At 39.6% G+C, this 19,153-nt stretch overlaps 1 non-coding gene across 1 annotated transcript; it reads left to right on the forward strand.

Annotated features, from left to right (window-relative positions):
• The first annotated feature begins 388 nt into the window (after nt 1–388).
• Nucleotides 389–526, forward strand: LOC114817650. The gene has a single exon (XR_003765508.1). It is a non-coding gene; the product is annotated as a small nucleolar RNA SNORA7 (small nucleolar RNA).
• The last annotated feature ends 18,627 nt before the right edge of the window (nt 527–19,153 follow it).

Consider the following 19,153-nt stretch of genomic DNA (forward strand, 5'->3'; position numbering starts at 1 on the left):
ATTTTGTCTCTCCACACTCCAGTCTATACTTGACTCAGCAGCCTAGATCATTTCCCTAAAACAAATTTTCGGTACACGTTCTCCAGTTCTCAAGAACCTTTGCTGGTTGCCCATCCACTTCCACATCAAACAGGAACTCCTTAACATTGGTTTTAAGCACTCAATCTACTTACCCACTCCTACTTTACTCACTTATCTGCTTCAACAGCTAAGCTCACACACTTGCTCCTCTAGGCCCAGCTTGCTCACTGTTTCTTGGCCTTGTCTAACTTTTTGTTAATTCCTTTCTCATATCTTCCCTCCAGCCTCAAACTCTCTCCCTCTCCATTTAGGCCAAACCACCACTCTTCCTACACTCAAAACCTTCTTAAGGTCACATATCCTCCAAGATCTCTCAGGGTCACACCTAGAGAGTTTCCAGTATTCTACCAGTCATGGCTACAGGAGGGAGAGTCAAGCAGAGGCATACCCATTCCATTCTTAGCTTGGCCAGTGGCTAGTGAGTGGAAGGCAATATGCTACAAGCCAAAACTCCCCTATACAGTGCAGCAGTAGCATGAGAGAGAGTCAAGGGCAGAAACTTGTTTACTGTGCGCAAGGAGGAAGTGCTAAAGCACTTCTGTATTTTTACCAAGAAAACTCTATGGATACGCTACCAGAACGATTGGAGATGGAAGGGGGGTGTTCTGGGAAAGATGTGTCTATAGAGTCGTTTTGGGTCAGATCCGACTTGACAGCCTAAGACGACAACAACAATCCTCCAAGAGGACTTCTGTGACTAAGGTCTCTTTTACCTGACACCCTTTCTTTAGTATTGCCTATGCATTTGCTCTGTACCCATTAAGCACTTGCTATTCTCCCCAGTCTCAGCCCCATAGCACTTATATTCATATCTGTAATTTATCTATCTAATGGCTGTCTCCCCTCCTAGACTGTAAATTCACTGTGGGCAGGGAATGTGTCTATCAGTTCAGTTGTATTGTACTCTCCCAAGAGCTTAGTACAGTGCTCTGAACACAGTAAACACTCAGTAAGTACCAGTGATGGATTAATCCCCCTATATTCTAAAGAATAATAAAAAGTAATCACATTCCCTTTTAGAGAATTACATTCCTGTTTAAGTTTAATAGCTCATGACAATGTCAATTAAATTATTCCATACCTTCTCAGTATAAATTATTTATCTTCTAGCATCATTTTCAGTGTCTACTTGGAATAGGGCAGCAAAAAAAAATTTTAAAAGAAGAATTTAAAAGAATAATAAAAGACACACAAACCCTTTCTTGAGATACTTATAACTGGGAGCAGATGGACAGACACAAAAACACAAAGCTATAATAAGATTGACTTGTGATCATGCTATTTATTTAAGCACTGTCCTCGAAGTGGAGACTTGCTTTAGTCACTGTAAAATGGACTCTTCCATCAAGAACAACCAACAAGACTCGATCTTGAGACTTCAGACACAAACATCTGCATCAAGGATTTGATTATAATGCTAGTGGTTTGCACAGTGCTTCTCACACTCTCTAGTCCCTGCCATGGAATGCAACACATATGGATACCAGATTAAGAAAGATGATAAATCAATCACTGGTGGTAATTAAGTGATTACTTTGGAGAGTAGACGGCCAATTCTATTTGAGCACTTACTGTGTGCAAAGCACTGTACTAAGTGCTGGGGAGAGTACAATACAATAAACAGACACATTCCCTGCCCACAAATAGCTTACAATCCAGAGATGGAGACAGACAATAATATAAGTAAATAAATAAATGACAGTTATGAACATAAGTGCTATGGGGCTGGGAGGGGGATAAAGGGAACAATAAGAATAATAACGATATTTGTTAAGCACTTAGTATGTGCCAAGCACTGTTCTAAGCACAGGGGTAGATACAAGATAATCAGGTTGATCCATGGGGGCCTCACAGTCTTAATCCCCATTTTACAGATGAGGTAACCAAGAAGTTCAGTGACTTGCCCAAAGTCACACAGCTGACAAGTGGAGGAGCTGTCATTCCAACCCATGACCTCTGACTCCCAAGCCCGTGATCTTTCCACTAAGCCTCTCTGCTTCATGAGGATGAAGCAGAAGGGAGTGGGAAAAGAGGAGAGGAGGGCTTAGTCAGGGAAGGCCTCTTGGAGATGTGCCTTCAATAAGACTTTGAAGTTGCCGGGTGGGGAGAGTAATTGTCTGTCGCATATGAGGAAACTGGAAATTCCAGGCCAGAGACAGGAGACTGGAAAGAGGTCAGCAGCAAGATAGACAAGATCAAGGTACAGTGAGAAGGTTAGCATTAGAGGAGTTAAGTGTGCTGGCTGGATTGTAGCAAGGTACAATACAATAGAGTTGATAAACACAATTCCTGCTCTCAAGGAGCTTAAAATCTAGTATGGGCAAAGTGTCCATTTTGACCAGCCTTAAAAACGTCCTCATATGTCTAGAGGAAAACTCTACTGGTGGATACACGTGCAAAAGTATATCCAACAGCTGGGAATAGCACCAACAGTTACACCTCTGTTTGCTGTCCTCACAGACCGATGAAGACAAATGATTTATTTTTCACCAAGATTTCTAACTATATTCTACTATATTCATGTTTAGTGAACTGTGGTTTCTCAAAGATTAGAGGTGTTATTCCTTGAAATTTTGACCAAGAAGCAACATGAACCAACAATAGAATTACCTACATTGTTCATGAATGCATACTGTCTAATCTATGATCCCTAAAGTTCAAAACACTGTGGCTTTGTAGTTCACTAGATTTTTTTTAATCATTCCAAGAATTTTGTTCAGAATAAGTCTTTGTAAAAGTAGTACAAAATGAGTACAACTAATCTGTGAAACCAAAGATGAGACTAAATAAGCAAATAAGTTGAACTTTCAATTGGATAATTGGAGAAATTCAAACTGAAGCTATTTAATTTGCTTGTTAAACTGAATAGCCAGCCACTAATTTTAGGATACTGTTTGGTTTTAAAATGCCAGGCCACCAGGTTTACAGGGAAGTGCAATGAAAAGGTTCTTCAAGTTGGCTTTGAAAATTTAGTAGTGATCCCACACTACCGTTGATTTCAGTTGCCACCGTTTCAAACGTGACCAGAGCGGATCAATCTTCATATGTATGTGGATCTTACCAGATCTCATACCTGATACTCTTTTTCAACCTAAAAGTTCCTTTCAGGGGGTCAGAGGGTTTGAGCAAATGTAATGCACTACAGGGGTTGAGACTGATGGGGAAATATAGTTCAAAAAGCCACTTCAACGTTTATCTTCATCCTTTCTAACTCACTTCTGTCTCAAACAACTGATGCTTATTAAAGTCTTATCTCATGCACAGCACTACAGTAAACATTGCGGGAAAGCTATAATGAATCAGCCTGGATCTATGTGGGCACAGGGAACTCGCAATCTTAAGACTGTAAGCCCGTCAAACGGCAGGGACTGTCTCTATCTGTTGCCGACTTGTTCATCCCAAGCGCTTAGTACAGTGCTCTGCACATAGTAAGCGCTCAATAAATACTATTGAATGAGCAGTGCTGGTGGGAGGAGGAGGGAGAAGACACATTGGAAAAGAAAGTTATGGGACAATACAATTAATCAATAATACAGTATTGGTAACAATAAGAGGAGAAGCAGAATGTCACTTCTGAGGGGGAACAGTCCCAAGCTTCCTGTCAGACCCAACTTCATTTGAAATAGTCACAACTTTTCATTAGTTGTGGAAATAGACCTCTGGTGATGACAAGCAGGAAGGGAAGGGTGGGACACTTCAGTCTCAGGCAATGTCCCTCAAAGGATAAAGGAATTCTGGATTCATTCAATAGTATTTATTGAGCGCTTACTATGTGCAGAGCACTGTACTAAGCACTTGGGATGAACAAGTTGGCAACAGATAGAGACAGTCCCTGCCGTTTGACGGGCTTACAGCCTAATCGGGGGAGATGGACAGACAAGAACAATGGCAATAAATAGAGTCAAGGGGAAGAACATCTCGTAAAAACCAGCTTCTCTTCTGTAGTGTGGACAGTAAAAAAAAATTGCCTGCCTGCATTGGCAGCCCAGTCCAATATGCTTGTTAGCCAGGGCAGAAGGGATGCAGCAATTCAGTGTTACCTCTTTAGTCATATTTAGCAATGCCTCTGCCTCCTACTGGCCCAAGTGTTTCCTCTGTGATGAATTATTTCAGCCATTATCCATGAGTCCTGTTCCACTTAGCCAAAGCCACAAATCTAGCATTTTTAATGAAATGTTCCCTCTGGCTATTTCTACACAACCCAAATGTAGGAACGTTGTCGTGAAAAAGCCTTCAAATTTACCACTTGAGAGTCAACATCCCTGTTCGAAGTGGAAAAACAGGTGGTTCAGGCAGCCACCCAGACATTGTATGGCTCAACTCTCTCCACTGGAAGCCAGATAATTGAGGCACTGACAATTAAGTGCCAAATCATATGACTTGGTTGCCCAATGAGGAGACACAGCTGTTAATCTGGGAAGATGTGCAAATGGAAGACCATTTAGAAATGCATTTTAGTGAAAGTTTTTCCTTTAACCAGAGTTTCAGTGGGAACCTAACTGGTTTCTTAGAGTCAGGTCACCCACATAAGCATCATCACCACACTCGAAGGAATGACTAACCAAAGAATGCTAAGCAATAATCAAAACCAATAATACCAATACCAGACAATGACCAATATCAATAATATCAATAATAACAACATCAATCAATATTAGTGGACAATCAATAAATGATCGATTGGTAATCAACCACAAAACCCACAGTTCACTAGAAGAAGCAGGTTTTGCTCAATAACATCACTTGCAGACATTGAAGCCATCTTCACTGATCTGGGAATTATACACTTATGTTGGTGCAGGTGATGTTCATTCATTCATTCATTCATTCAATCGTATTTACTGAGTGCTTACTCTGTGCAGAGGACTGTTCTAAACACTTGGAATATACAATTCAGCAACAGATAGAGACAATCCCTGCCCAATGATGGGCTCACAGTCTAATTGGGGGAGAGAGACAGCAAAACAAAACAAGTAGTCAGGCATCAATACCATCAAAATAGATTAATAGAATCATAGATATATACACATCATTAATGAAACAGAGCAATAATTAATATAAACAAATATACACAAGTGCTGTGGGCAGGGGAAGGGAGTAGAGCAGAGGGAGGGAGTAGGGGGAATGGGGAGGAGAGGAGGGGCTGAGGGAAAAGGAGGATGCAGTTTGGGAAGGCCTCCTGGATGAGGTGAGCTCTCAGTAGGGCTTTGAAGAGGGGAAGACAGTTAGTTTGGAGAAAAAATATGGAACGCTTCACAGCTCTCTAGAGCTACTGCACTGCACTAGAGCTACTGTATGCTTCTCCTGGATCCTTGTGATATAAGCACTTGATATTGACCCCACCCTCAGCTTCAACACTTACATCCATATCTGTCACTTATTTATTTGTATTAATGTCTCCTCACCTCTAGACTGTTAGTTGCTTATGGGCAGGCGACATGTCTAACAACTCTGAATTGTACATTCCAAGTGCTTAGTACAGTGCTCTGACATAGTAAGCACTCAATAAATACTATTAAATGAATGAATGAACTCTGCTGTAGCGGCCTCAAGCAGCAGCATGACCTAGTATATAGAGCACAGGCCTGGAAGCCAGAAGGTCATGAGTTTCAATCCGGATCTGCCACTTTGCTGTGTGATCTTGGGCAAGCTGCTTCATATCCCTGTGCCTCAGTCACCTCATCTCTAAAATGGGGATTGAGACTCTGAGCTCCACATGGGACAGGGGCTGTTTCCAACCCGATTTGCCTGTATTCACCCCAGCACTTAGTACAGTGTCTGGCACAAAATAAGTGCTTAACAAATACCACAGTTATTAGTATTATAGCACTCTCCCAAGCAATTAGTACAGTATTCTAGACTGTAAGTTCATTTTGGGCAGGCAATGTGTTGCTTATATTGTACTCCCCCAAGAGCTTAGTGTAGTGCTCTATACAGAGTAAGTGCTCAATGAATAAAATTGATTAATTGATTCCACTGCATAAAGTGAGTGTTCAATAAAGGCCATTGATTGATTGACTGTGAACAGCAGCCTGGCTTCTAAACCAGAAGACTTGGAGGCAGAAGCAGAGGCTGACCTTTTAAAATAAGAACTCTGGACATTAAGACATCTAATGTTAATTGGAACATTTGATAAGTGCTTTTTACGTTCCAGGCACTGTACTAAGCACTGGGGTAAATACAAGCTAATCAGGTGCTATACTGTTATCAGACAATGAACAGAAGAGCTGAAATCCAGACAAATGGCCTCCCTCGCTGGAACTGATAGAGATCCTCTGATTTTGCATTTTGATTTTGGGTCAACTTCATTTATTTATTTTTAAGCCAATGTAGACATAGCTTCAGGGAAACAAGGGAAAAAATGGTTTTATGCTTGGTCTGAGCTTTTTGTTTGCTGAGCTCTCCTGGGCACAAGAAATAGCCAAATTCATTACCATCTGCAGCTGCGGTGTGATTCTCAGTCTCTCAAAATTATCGATGGAGCAACTGGACTAAAATGTCCCTCTCCCCAACTACTGTCCATTCAAATGAACTACCAAATCGATTCTGAGGATCTTTAAGAGTCTTTCATTGCGAAGTTTGACCAGGGACTCCAAATAACAGGGCAGGATTTCTTTCACTCTCTCTGAAAATTACATTTTAATCTGCTTGATAATGAGCATTTTACTACTGTGTGTTATTGTTTTGCTTTGTAAATTGTCCAACCACCCATTTCTAAAATTTGAGTTCTGGGGTAAGAATTCAATATTATCTGTGGGTGGGAAGGAGGGGGCTACCATCACATTAGAAGAAATAAGATTTTCTAGATGATGCACCCATCATTTTTAAAAAATCATTTTGCCACTTCAGTTCTTGCTCTGTAAACATATGAGACTCCCATAAGGCATTGTGGTTTAAGGTATTCATGATTTACAAGTAACCACTGGATACCAGTAATTATATATGATCTATATTTTGTATTTGATAATTAGCTTATAACGACAGTGCTAATTAGGCACTACATTATTCAGAAATGACCTATTTTTAAGAAAGCAGGGTACTTTCATCATGTTCTGATCTAGGCTCTACTTGTTAATAGGTTATTTTAAGTGAGAACTGGAAAACTGAAGGAAAATGAATATTTTTTTTTCAAAGATCCAATTAAAATGGAATGTAAATATGACTTATATTGTCGTTAACATTAATAGAAATGTTATGTGGAAATACATCACTGAAGTATATAATTTAAATGTTAGTGAATTTTGTTTCACAGGCTTCGATAACAAAAGGAATATAAAAGGCAAAGGACATCGTTTTTTTCAGTACCTGGTAATGAGTGCAGCAAGTTTCTTATGGGATTCCATATTTAATTTTTAAATTTGCCACTTTATTAATCTCATCAATTCCCAAATGATCTCTGTCATGGTGAACATTCACTTATCTTCCAAAATAAAATTATTATGTATTTCTTAGAAACAGTGAGGCACTTTGTAACCAAATAAAAACTCATCTAAAATTGAAAAAGCAGGAAAGATTTCCCTATTCATAGTGAATTCCAACACTCAGATTCTGTTGCAGTTATCCTAATTGGAGCTCAACAGCATCCCTAAGGGATAGAGCACTGTCCTGGGAGTCAGAAGGATCTGGATTCTAGTCCCAGCTCTGGCACTTGACTGCTGTATGACCTTGGGCTAATCACTTAACCCATCTGAGCCTCAGTTACTTCATTTGCAAAATGGGAATTAAGACTGTGAACTCAGTGTGGGACATGAACTGTTTCCAACTTTGTTAAGTTTAATATGACCCAGTGCTTAGTACAGTACCTGGAACATAGTAAGTGTTTAACAAATACCATTAAAAAAAGATTTTATTTTCCATTCACTATGGACCCATGAGAGCTGCAGATTTATTGTTTTGTACTGTCCCAAGCACTTAGTAGAGTGCTCTGCACACAGTAAGTGCTCAATAAATACAATTGAATTTCACCGATGGTGTGAACTTCCCAAAATCTCGCAATAACCGTAAACTTTCTCACATACTCCCCAGGACTTCATTCCCAATCTGCCCTTTTTTCAGATCTGTGGAAGCTCCCTGCTGGAGTTTTTGAGAACCTACAAATTAGCTTCCATTGTTCCCCCCGGCTCCTGTTATACATACACACACACCCCCACAGCTCCCACCAGATTGTAACCATCCTGAAGGCAGGGGTGATATATACTTGCTCTATTGTACTCTTCCAACCACTTACTATAGTGTTCTGCACACAGAAAATACCACTGACTGAGTGATGCTTCCAGTTCCGACATCCCGTGTGCTTCCCTTGAGAGTTGAGTTTCGAGGGGAAGCACCATGTCCTAGAAGAACGTCAGTCTGGAAGCCAGAGGACTCAGGTTCAAGCCTGAGCCTTGCCACCAGCCTGCTCTGGGACCACGGGCTAGTCACTTAACCTCTCTCTAACTCAGTTTCAAAACCTTTAAAATGGAGATAATACTCCCTGCCTTTCTACCTACCTCAGGAGATTGTTGGGTTGGCGAAAATGAGGTAGGTAATGTCAGAGCATTTGGGGTATAAAAGTGTTACACAAAATCATAAATGAAGAACACCTTTTGAACTCTTCTAGAAGCATCTTCAGGAATTGACAGTCCCTTCAGACCCACTGGATCCTGCTTCCCACAACCTTAAAGGTATATATTAAAAAAATGGCAGTATTTGTTAAGCACTTACTATGTGCAAAGCACTGTTCTAAGAGCTGGGGGATACAAGGTGATCACTTTGTCCCATGTAGAGCTCAGTTTTAATCCCCATTTTACAGATGAGGTAACTGAGGCACAAAGAAGTTAAGTGACTTGCCCAAAGTCACACAGCTGGCAAGCGGTGGTGCCAGGATTAGAACCCACGACTTCTGACTCCCAAGCCCGGGCTCTTTCCACTGAGCCACTTATTCACCTACATTGTCTTTCTAACCCCCTAGACTGTAATGTTTATGGGCAGGGATTGCATCTACTGATTTTTGCATTCTACTTTCCCGAGTGCTTATTACAGTGCTCTGCACATATTATGTGCTCCATAAATAACATTGGTGATTGATTCAGACACTCAGTTCCCCAGCAGATATCAATGGCTGTCTTAGGAGCACTGTACTGAGACTGAAATCCTGGCATTTTGGGCCTCTATTTTTCTCTGTGAAAACAGGCAGTGGGCTCTCCCCAATATACCCACAACCACACACACACACACCCTCAGTCTAGGCAGCCTACAGTGCTTCAACGGTATGGACTTAAATAATTGCCCTTAATGACAATTAATGACAAGCTTGTGCCATTAAACTTTAGCATGTTAAGTCTTTCCTTTTTCAAAAATCTAAAACAGATGAACTTTTGAACCAATTTATTAAAATGTTTTTTTCTGGTTTATGCAAGATTTTTTGTTGGCTTGGTTTTTGTCCTATTAAACTAAGCTATTAATCAAATGAGAGCCATGGTTAGGGTCACCTGCCTCCACAACCAAGAAACATGCAAATCTTAATGGCAGGTAGTTTGCTGGGGCAGAAAGTGGTAGGGTATATGGGAAAAGGTCAAAAGTGAAGAAATGCATTCACCACTGGAAGGCATTGATTAATTTTACAAACATAACTTTGAGGCAGATCTCTCTGGGTCATTTCAACCCACATGATGTCACTTGACTATTGTGGTTCATTTAATTAGAATTGAGAGTCAGCAAATACTGATAATTTAATGACTTAGAGGGTGAAAACTGCTATTCCTGGCAGAAGGTTAGTTAAATACTTTTTGGCTCCCCCAGGGTTTTGGTATATAAATCAGAAACAGACACCATTTCAAAAGTCATGGAGCCTATCATCAACTGGGGAGGTAAGGAGATGACAGAGAATCAACATTTAGGTACAACAATTATTACACGAAAGAGCTGTACAGGGAGAAACGGCCCCAGTCTAGCGTGACAAGTTAGAATACGGGGTTGAAGACTGAAGTGGTTTCATTAAACAGTACGTTACTGACATAACTCTACCACATTAACCCGATTTTGCATTTGGTAACATTTTATGTTCAGAGAGGTCGCTTCAATTATTCATTTTACAGATACAAAACTACTAATTTTTATGCATCTCAAAATAGATTGGTAGCATTTTCTCAATTTACTTATAAGGAAACTGACACTTGTAGCTACCCCAAAGGGCATACTACTTCCCCACATCCTCTATCAACTGTTCCTAATCACAATATTATAAGAATTAGAGTCATGGAAATCCATTTCCCAAAAGTAATCAATTAGGCTTCTATACTGCTTAGTGTTTCAACCTATTAACTTACTTTATTGGATTAAAAGTCAAGCAAAGATTCCGATTAGATGATCCATTTAAAAGCAATCACCATTAGGTACACTTACTGAGTGCCTTCTGTGTGCACAGCACTGTACTAGTAGCCCACAATTGAAGTAAATGATTAAGTTCCTATGCTTGAAAAGCTTATAAATTAATGAGGGAGACAAATGAACACATTTCTTCAAATGCCATGGTAGCTGATTGCAGTGAACTATCGAAGAGTTTGAGAAGCAGCATGGCGTAGTGATAGAGCATGAGCCTGGGAGTCAGAAGGTCGTGGGTTCAAATCCCAGCTCTGCCGCTTGTCTTCTGTATGACCTTGGACAAGTCACTTCACTTTTCTGTGTCTCAGTTACCTCATCCTTAAAATGGAGATTGAGACTGTGACCCACATGTGGGACAGGGACTGTGTCCAACCCAATTTGCTTGTACCCATCCCAGCACTTAGTAGAGTGCCTGACACATAGTAAGTGCCTAACAAATACCATAATCACTATTATTGCTATTATTTTGGAGGCAACATGGGCTAGAGGAGAGATCACAGGACCCTGAATCAGGATACCCATTCTAGGTCCAACTTTGCCACTTTTCTGAGGTGCATCTCTGTGCTCTAGTTTCCTCATTTTTAAAAATGGGGGTGAAATACCTGTTTCCTCTTCCTCAGACTCTGAGCCTCATATGGGATAGGGACTCTGTTTCACCTAATTATCATATACCTTCCTTAGTGATTATCACGATTCCTGTTACATAGTGCTTGTTGAATACTGTGATCATTATTATTATTCATTTGGTTTTAAACTCAGTCATGCAACATTAACACAATCATGGAATGTCATATTCCTACCAAAAAAAAAAAATGGGGACCAAAAACTAGTCTTTATTAAGGAATTTCCCAGATTTCCTATAGGATCTATTAGTAGGGATCAAGTAAATAAAATCAGCAGCAACAACCCTTATCTCTGATACTGATCTACTTATGGTGTTATGTATGACATATTTATACTGCTTTTGCCCAAAATAAATATAAAGAAGGCAAGATATAAGCAAGCCCTTAGGGGTTGGATCTTTGTTCTCCTTGGGGATTGCTGAGAAGTAATACCACACAGTGCTGTGTGACTGGGATAAACTCCTGGTGGGTACTGCATTTCTGTTTGAGCTATGCCCTGGGATTAAAAGGAAGCTAGGGTAGGGAAATTAGGGGTTAATTCTAGTCAAAACCCTTTTTACAACCCTTTTTCAAATAAAGTCCTTAAGTAGATATGTGGCCAAGACTGTGGCAACTGGTTTGCACAATCTGGCTATCAAGCTTGGTACTTGCAGGTTTAAACTTCAGTGGCTTCTTGTAAACCTCAGACTTTAGATTTTCTGTTGCTATTATGATTACCAGGCCTTTTGCCAATTTAGCAAATGGTTTCTGGCAGGATTTTCAACTCATTGCTTGAATGGCTCTAAATGTAGGTCTTTTTAGATCAAGATTATTGTGAGAGAATAAAATGGCCCCTATCTCAATATCTTGAAGCTAAAATTTCTGAATCTAATAGGATCTGACCATCAGAGTAGTAGTATCTTTACAATCAATGAAAAGATGTAAGTCTTTATATTTATGTTCCAAATTGAAATATGACAAAAAATGGTTATAATCCTAGAAACAAACAGGCAGAACACTCTAGGGAAGCATCTCTTCTATTACAGGAAGCAAATTTTCATCATCCAAACCACAGCAAAGATTACCCAGAGATTCTGAGTAGGAAATTGGTAGTGTCCCCAAATACATTATTTGTATATACCAAGTAAACTTTAACATCTTACAATTTTTCTCAAATGAATTCTAGGTTACAATTTACAGAATGTTTAAATAATGAACTTCTTACTGAAATCAGTACCATCCTGAAAAGGGGCATTCAGTTTTATGGATATCAGGAGCAATTTCCTCAAAGGTGGAACCCAAATAAATTTTGGAAAGTGCTTCAGTGTTTTCCTTTACCTGTAATTTGTTTTAGTGTCTGTTTCCCTCACTAGATTGTAAGGTTCTTGATGGCGGGAATCTTGTCTGCTTTCTCTGCTGTATTATTCCAATCACTTGGTAAATTCCCCGCACATAGTAAGCTCTCCATAAATACTACTGATTGGCTGATTATACTTCCAAAATGTAAAAAACTATATGAAAGCAGCAATTAAAACCTAAATCTTCTGGGACAAATGTTTGATCTTCCTTCAAGTGAATGCACTAGAATATGGCAAACAGAAAAAACTAAAACTGAGATTTTAAGCCTATAATTTATAAACCCTTTAGGAAAAAATATTCCACATGGAACCAGTGTGTGTACTTCAGATATCCTAGAACTGTTAGAGCTCTTTCCCAAGCCCTTTGGAGAAACCAAAGACAAAAAGTATTAATATTGTCTGCAATGGATTCATCTATTCTACCAAAAAAACCCCCCACAAAAAAACAATCAAACAAAAAGCTGTGCATCTAAATCTGGCTATTTATTAATTATATTTGTTAAGCACTTACTGTGTGCCCAAGCACTGTACTAAATGTTTGGGAAAGTACAATACAACAGTAAACAGACACATTCCTGGCCCACAACAAGCTTACAGTCTAGAGGCTATTGCAGAGAAGGAAAAAGAAAAGGATTGATTATTTAAAATCAATCTTTTGTTTCATTTGCACATGAAGGAGGCAGACTACTAGTTGAGAGAGGAGGCGAGATAAAAAAGGATCAACTCTCCTGGATCCTGCACTTGCTTCATTCCTCTAGTCACTGAAATCATAGTAACCAATGGAAGGGAACTCAAGTTTATTCATTCATTCATTCAATTCTATTGACTGAGCACTTACTGTGTGCAGAGCACTGGAATAAGTGCTTCAAAAGTACAATTCGGCAACAGATAGAGACAATCCCTAACCAAAAGTGGGCTGACAATCTAGAAGGGGGAGACAGACAACAATACAAAAAAAGTAGACAGGCATCAATAGCAATAATAATAGCTAATGATAATAGATAAATAGAATTACAGATATATACACATCATTAATAAAATAAAATAATAAATTTGTACAAATATACACAAGTGCTCTGGGGAGGGGAAGGCAGTAGGGCAAAAGGAGGGAGTAGGGGGAATGGGGAGGGGAAGAGGAGCAGAGGAAATGGGGGGGGCTCAGTCTGGGAAGGGCTCCTGGAGGAGGTGAGCTTTCAATAGGGCTTCGAAGGGGAAAAGAGAGCTAGTTTGGCAGATGTGAGGAGGGAGGGTATTCCAGGCCAGAGGTAGGATGTAGTTCAGGGGTCGACGACGGGACAGGTGAGATCGAGGCACAATGAGGAAGTTAGGGGCAGAGGAGTGGAGTATGCAGGCTAGGCATATGGTGTGCAGGCTCCCTTCTCCACAGAAGGAGAGAAAGGAGGTGAGGTAGGAGGGGAAAAGGTGATGGAGAGCCTTGAAGCCAAGAGTGAGGAGTTTTTGCTTCATTAGAAGGTTTATAGGCAACCACTGGAGGTTTTTGAGGATGGGGGTTACATGCCCAGAGCATTTCTGTAGAAAGATAATCCGGGCAACAGAGTGAAGTAGAGACTGAAGCCAGGAGAGACAGGAAGTGCAGGACCATCCCAAAATGTTCATCAGTAATCCTACCTAAATTTGTCCCAGGAGTAATAATAATAGTAATTATTACTATGTGCCAGGCACTGTACTAAGCACTGAGTTGGATGCAAACAAATCAGGTTGGACCTGAGTTTGAATCCCGGCTCTGCCACTTGTCAGCTGTGTGACTGTGGGCAAGTCACTTCACTTCTCTGTGCCTCAGTTCCCTCATCTGTAAAATGGGGATGAAGACTGTGAGCCCCACGTGGGACAACCTGATTCCCCTGTGTTTACCTCAGAGCTTAGAACAGTGCTCTGCACGTAGTAAGCACTTAACAAATACCAACATTATTATTAACAGGTTTTATAAGCTATGGTCACTGGCCACTGAACAAATAATGATAGTAATGACAATAATAATCATAATAATAATAGACGTATTTGTTAAGCACTTATTCTACACCAAATACTTTAGTAAGCACTGGGTTAGATACAAGATAATCAGATTGGACATAGTCCCTGCCTCATATAGGGCTTACAGTCCAGGAAACCCCAGTCTAACAAACCCCCACAAAAACTGGTGAAGAAACTCTTACCCCTCTTATGTGGCCTTTCCAGTAACATTCATCTCTCACACTAGGTACCAGATGGGAGGCACAAAATTGTAAAGCCATACTTCAAGACTTGCATTCAAGATAGCTCAGAACAGTACTCTAAGTTTTATTATGATCATTATTATTATTCCCTGCCCAAAATAAACTCACAGCCTATAGGGGGATAAAGGTCTAGAGCCAATACAGAAGAAAAGGTGCCAGCTGTACCAACCTATATAATCTCCTGAGATATGTCTGGACATCAGCTAATTCGGCTTATGATACTCCTAATTTCAATGTATTTCTTAAGCGCTTATTATGTACCACACACTGTCCTATACCCTGGTGAAGTTATAATTCAATTACATCAAGCACAGTTCTGACCCACATGGGGCAGGAGAGGACAACAGAGATTTTATGCCCATTTAATGGATGAGGAAATTGAGGCTTAAAGAAGTTAAATGACTTCATCAAGGTCACGCAGCAGGCAAGTGTGTATTCTAGGTGACATGACAAACTATAACAGAAAAGACCAGAAATAAAGACACTTAAATCATTTATATTTGTAGTTTGCTAAAATTGCTTGACCTTAAGCACAGCCATCCATTAAAAGAGATGCCAGATTCCTAGTTCTCACTCCAGAATATCCTGTGGGAGAACCTAACCTGAAATCAGACTCCTCCAGGAACCTGGACGAAAAGCCTCTACAAAAAGAGTCACATCAGGAATCTGTGCATTTCAAAAGATCACGAAGCTGACACAGAGCTCAGAGGTCACAGTTGAGCTAAGACTTTACCTCCCCAGAAAGGAGTTCAAAGTACTCTTACAGATTTTAAACAAAGGCGATTGCAGTGAAAAGAAAATGTCATCTTTTGGTGTCAATACCAACTTTGTGCTTCCTGTCTGGCAAATGAGAATATGTTTTTTCTTCAGTTAAACATATAACTTGGAATGTTCAGTAGAGTTCACATTCTATCAACATTTAAGCAACTTTCAGCGTTTTTTTGTATACTTGAATTCTCTCAATGATGAAAGAGTGATGAAAACCTAGTCAAGTCTTGAATAGCGAGAGAGTACTTTTCCCCTTTTCCTTTCATTCCTTCTCATCATTTTGCCATTTCATACCTATCAGTTTCACTTCTAAATAGATTTGGGGAAAAATTCAAATGCCTCAATTGAAATTTTGTGGAAGGAAAATGACATTTTAGGCTAAAATTTCATTTTTAGTAAAGCTATGGATTTCATCTGATGCTCCTCCATCAGCACAGATAATCGAGAGTGGCCTGAATGCCTTTTCTAACAGTGCCTTATGGATATGTTTCCATTCATTTGTGATTCAAGGGCAGTTCTAATGTGAAGCATCGCTGCAATTAACAGTACACAGCAAAAGTATGTTTTTTACAGGAAATGTAGAAAGATGCATACTATAGACAAAGCAATGAAAAATAATTGGCTTAATTTAAATTATATGAATATGTGAGAATACAAATGTGGATTTGCAATGGTTATAAGATTCACACTCTGTGATGTGAATGGGAGCTGCAGTTCTTCCTAATCACAATGTCCAGAAACCATCCTTGCCTCAACACTGAAAGAAAGGATTCCTTAATGCCATGCTGCCCTGAGAGTAATAATGTTGGTATATGTTAAGCGCTTACTATGTGCCGAGCACTGTTCTAAGCGCTGGGGTAGACATAGGGGAATCAGGTTGTCCCACGTGGGGCTCACAATCGTAATCCCCATTTTACAGATGAGGGAACTGAGGCACAGAGAAGTTAAGTGACTTGCCCACAGTCACACAGCCGACAAGTGGCAGAGCTGGGATTCGAACTCATGAGCCCTGACTCCAAAGCCCGTGCTCTTTCCACTGAGCCACGTGGACTATGAAAGTAGTACATAGGATTTAGTTATATGACAGGAGAAAAAAGTTCCCTCCTCTGTCATCTCTCTCAGCTATTCTGAGCATCTCAGGGCCCGTTACTCAAGCCAACAATTAACAAAGATTTGATTTGACTTGGTGTGGAAGGTCCCTAACCTTCCAGCTCATTGTGGACAGAGAATGTCACTCTTTATTGTTGTATTGCACTTTCCCAAGCATTTAGTCCAGTGTTCTGCACACAGTAAGTGGTCAATAAATACGATTGAATGAATGAATTAATCTTCCGGCAATGGCAAGGCTCACATTGGCGGGGAAAGAGAAAAGACACAAATTAATTATTTGAACAAGGATCATTTTCTGAGAGGCTTTAGAGTCTCATTCTAGACATCTGAACTGAACAGCTGGAGGTTACTGACATGGCGGCATAAGCCTACACTTCACACAGAGGGAATGCCCTGATTTTGGACAGTACAGAAGCAAAGTGAGAACAGACTATTTACCTTAGATATTCAGGCTCACCACTCTGCTCCATCAGTCAGTCAGTCAGTCATATTTATTGAGCGCTTACTGTGTGTACAGCACTATATTAAGCACTTGGGATAGTACAATACGACATTCCCTGCCATCTATGAGCTCTTTGCTGCCTCTGCTACTGAGCAGAGAATGGAAAATGATCCGAATCATTTTCCATTTTATGTACCTCTTCATTCTGCCTTTTATGCATTATGAGGAAGAGGGTTGTGAAATAATGTTCGTGTTTAAACTAGAAATTATAATGTTCCTTTGAGCTAAATACATTGTGCAGAGATTGATGCTGCTGCCTCAATTTTGCCTGAGTTGTAGTCAAAGTGCTGTGATTTACTTAGTTAGATTTTATGTTTTCCTCCTATTTATAATCAGTTTAGCCAGAATGTGGGAGCCATGTACATAAAGAACCTCATTCAGAAAAAAAATATTAAAAACGACAGAAAAACTGAATATTCTCATCAGGTTTGATGCCTCTAGCATGTCCAAAACATTTCTTCTGACCCTCCACTGTGTTTTATCCTTACTTGCTGTTCAAATTTCTCACCCTCCAGTAGCATTCTAACCAAAACAGCTAATGATTAAAAAATGCATTTTGGCAGAACTGACTATATTTTACATTAATGATATTTTAATGTTCTATATTTATATGTTTCTCTACAAACAATATTTAGCACCACTCTCTATTAAGTTAGGAGGAAAAGGAGAAAGGTAAACCAGACTCATAACTAAATACAATTTCCTTTTTATAGGAAGAGGTATAATATGATACCGATCAACATTCACAGGTTTTATTGATCTCTGACTGGAAAGAACTTGGAACCAAGTGCTTTGGGGATATACAGGAGAGGTAAGATATGTGACCCGAGGCTCCTACTGCTTAAACAGTGGGACATCACACAATGACAATGACAGATGGTGATCTCCAATTAGACTCTAGACATGCTTTAGAAGAGTGTCTGCACACACTCTGTGTGCAATAAATAAATTTATATATCAATTAGATTGTAAACTTGATTAGCAACTTCCTTGCTATTATTTTTTCAGTTGTTTTAATTGTGCTCAGACTTCCTCTCCACTGGCTTTTTTCATTCTGGAAATCCTACTTTAGAACTTTATCAATATATGTGCCTCATTCTCACCTGTGCCCCCGTCGACCCCTGGCCCACATCCTAACTCTGGCCTGGAATGCTCTCCCTCCTCAAATCTGCAAAACAATCACTTGTCCCTCCTTTAAAAACTCTACTGAAGGCTCACCTTCTCCAGGAGGCCTTTCCAGACTAAACCCCCCTTTTCCTCAGCTCCCCCTCCCCTCCCCATAGCCCCAATTCGCTCCCTTTGCTCTACCCCACTCTCTGTCCCATAGCACATAGCACAAATATATGTATTTGCATATTTATAATTCTATCTGTTTATATGAAGATGTGTATGTGTCTATAATACTATTTATTTATATAGATGCTATTGTTGCCTGTTTATTTATTTTGATATTTGTCTCCTCCCTTCTAGACTGTGAGCACATTGTGGGAATGGATTGTCTCTATCTGTTGGTGAATTGTACTTTCCAAACACTTAGTACAGTGCTCTGCACACATTAAGTGTTTGATAAATATGACTGAATGAATGAATATATCCAAGTTACTCCACTGCACATGTTGAACTGAAATTTCACTTTCTTATACAGGATGAGAGATGGTTAAGTACATATTCTGTACAAAAAAAATCAATTTTTTCTCTGATATTACTACTCTTCCAAAATTGAGGTACTGATTGAAAATGTGTGTTAGGTCATTTGCTGAAAATGCTATTCGGTTATTTTTCCTTTAGCCCTCAGAGTGTCTATTTAATTGCTGCAATCTGAAGAAATCAATAGGGCTTGTATATGTTATGATGGTGGATAAGCATAAAGTGAAAATATTGTTATTATTTTTCCCAGACAAAAAGAAGGTATACATCTAAGACAGGTTTTGAATAAACAAGATAACTAACTGTATTCTGAAAATGGTTTCTGGGTAGAGGGTTTGACACTGGTAATAACAGACATTCATCTCTGGAACTTTTAAATATAAACACACCATGCATTGATGAAATGGAATTCCAAAAAAATGGTTAAAAGTATATGATACACATATCACCGGGTTGCATCCTATCTAAATGCAAAACCCTGCATTAAAA

This window comes from Ornithorhynchus anatinus, chromosome 1, assembly GCF_004115215.2.
Source record: "Ornithorhynchus anatinus isolate Pmale09 chromosome 1, mOrnAna1.pri.v4, whole genome shotgun sequence".
Lineage (NCBI taxonomy): Eukaryota > Metazoa > Chordata > Mammalia > Monotremata > Ornithorhynchidae > Ornithorhynchus > Ornithorhynchus anatinus.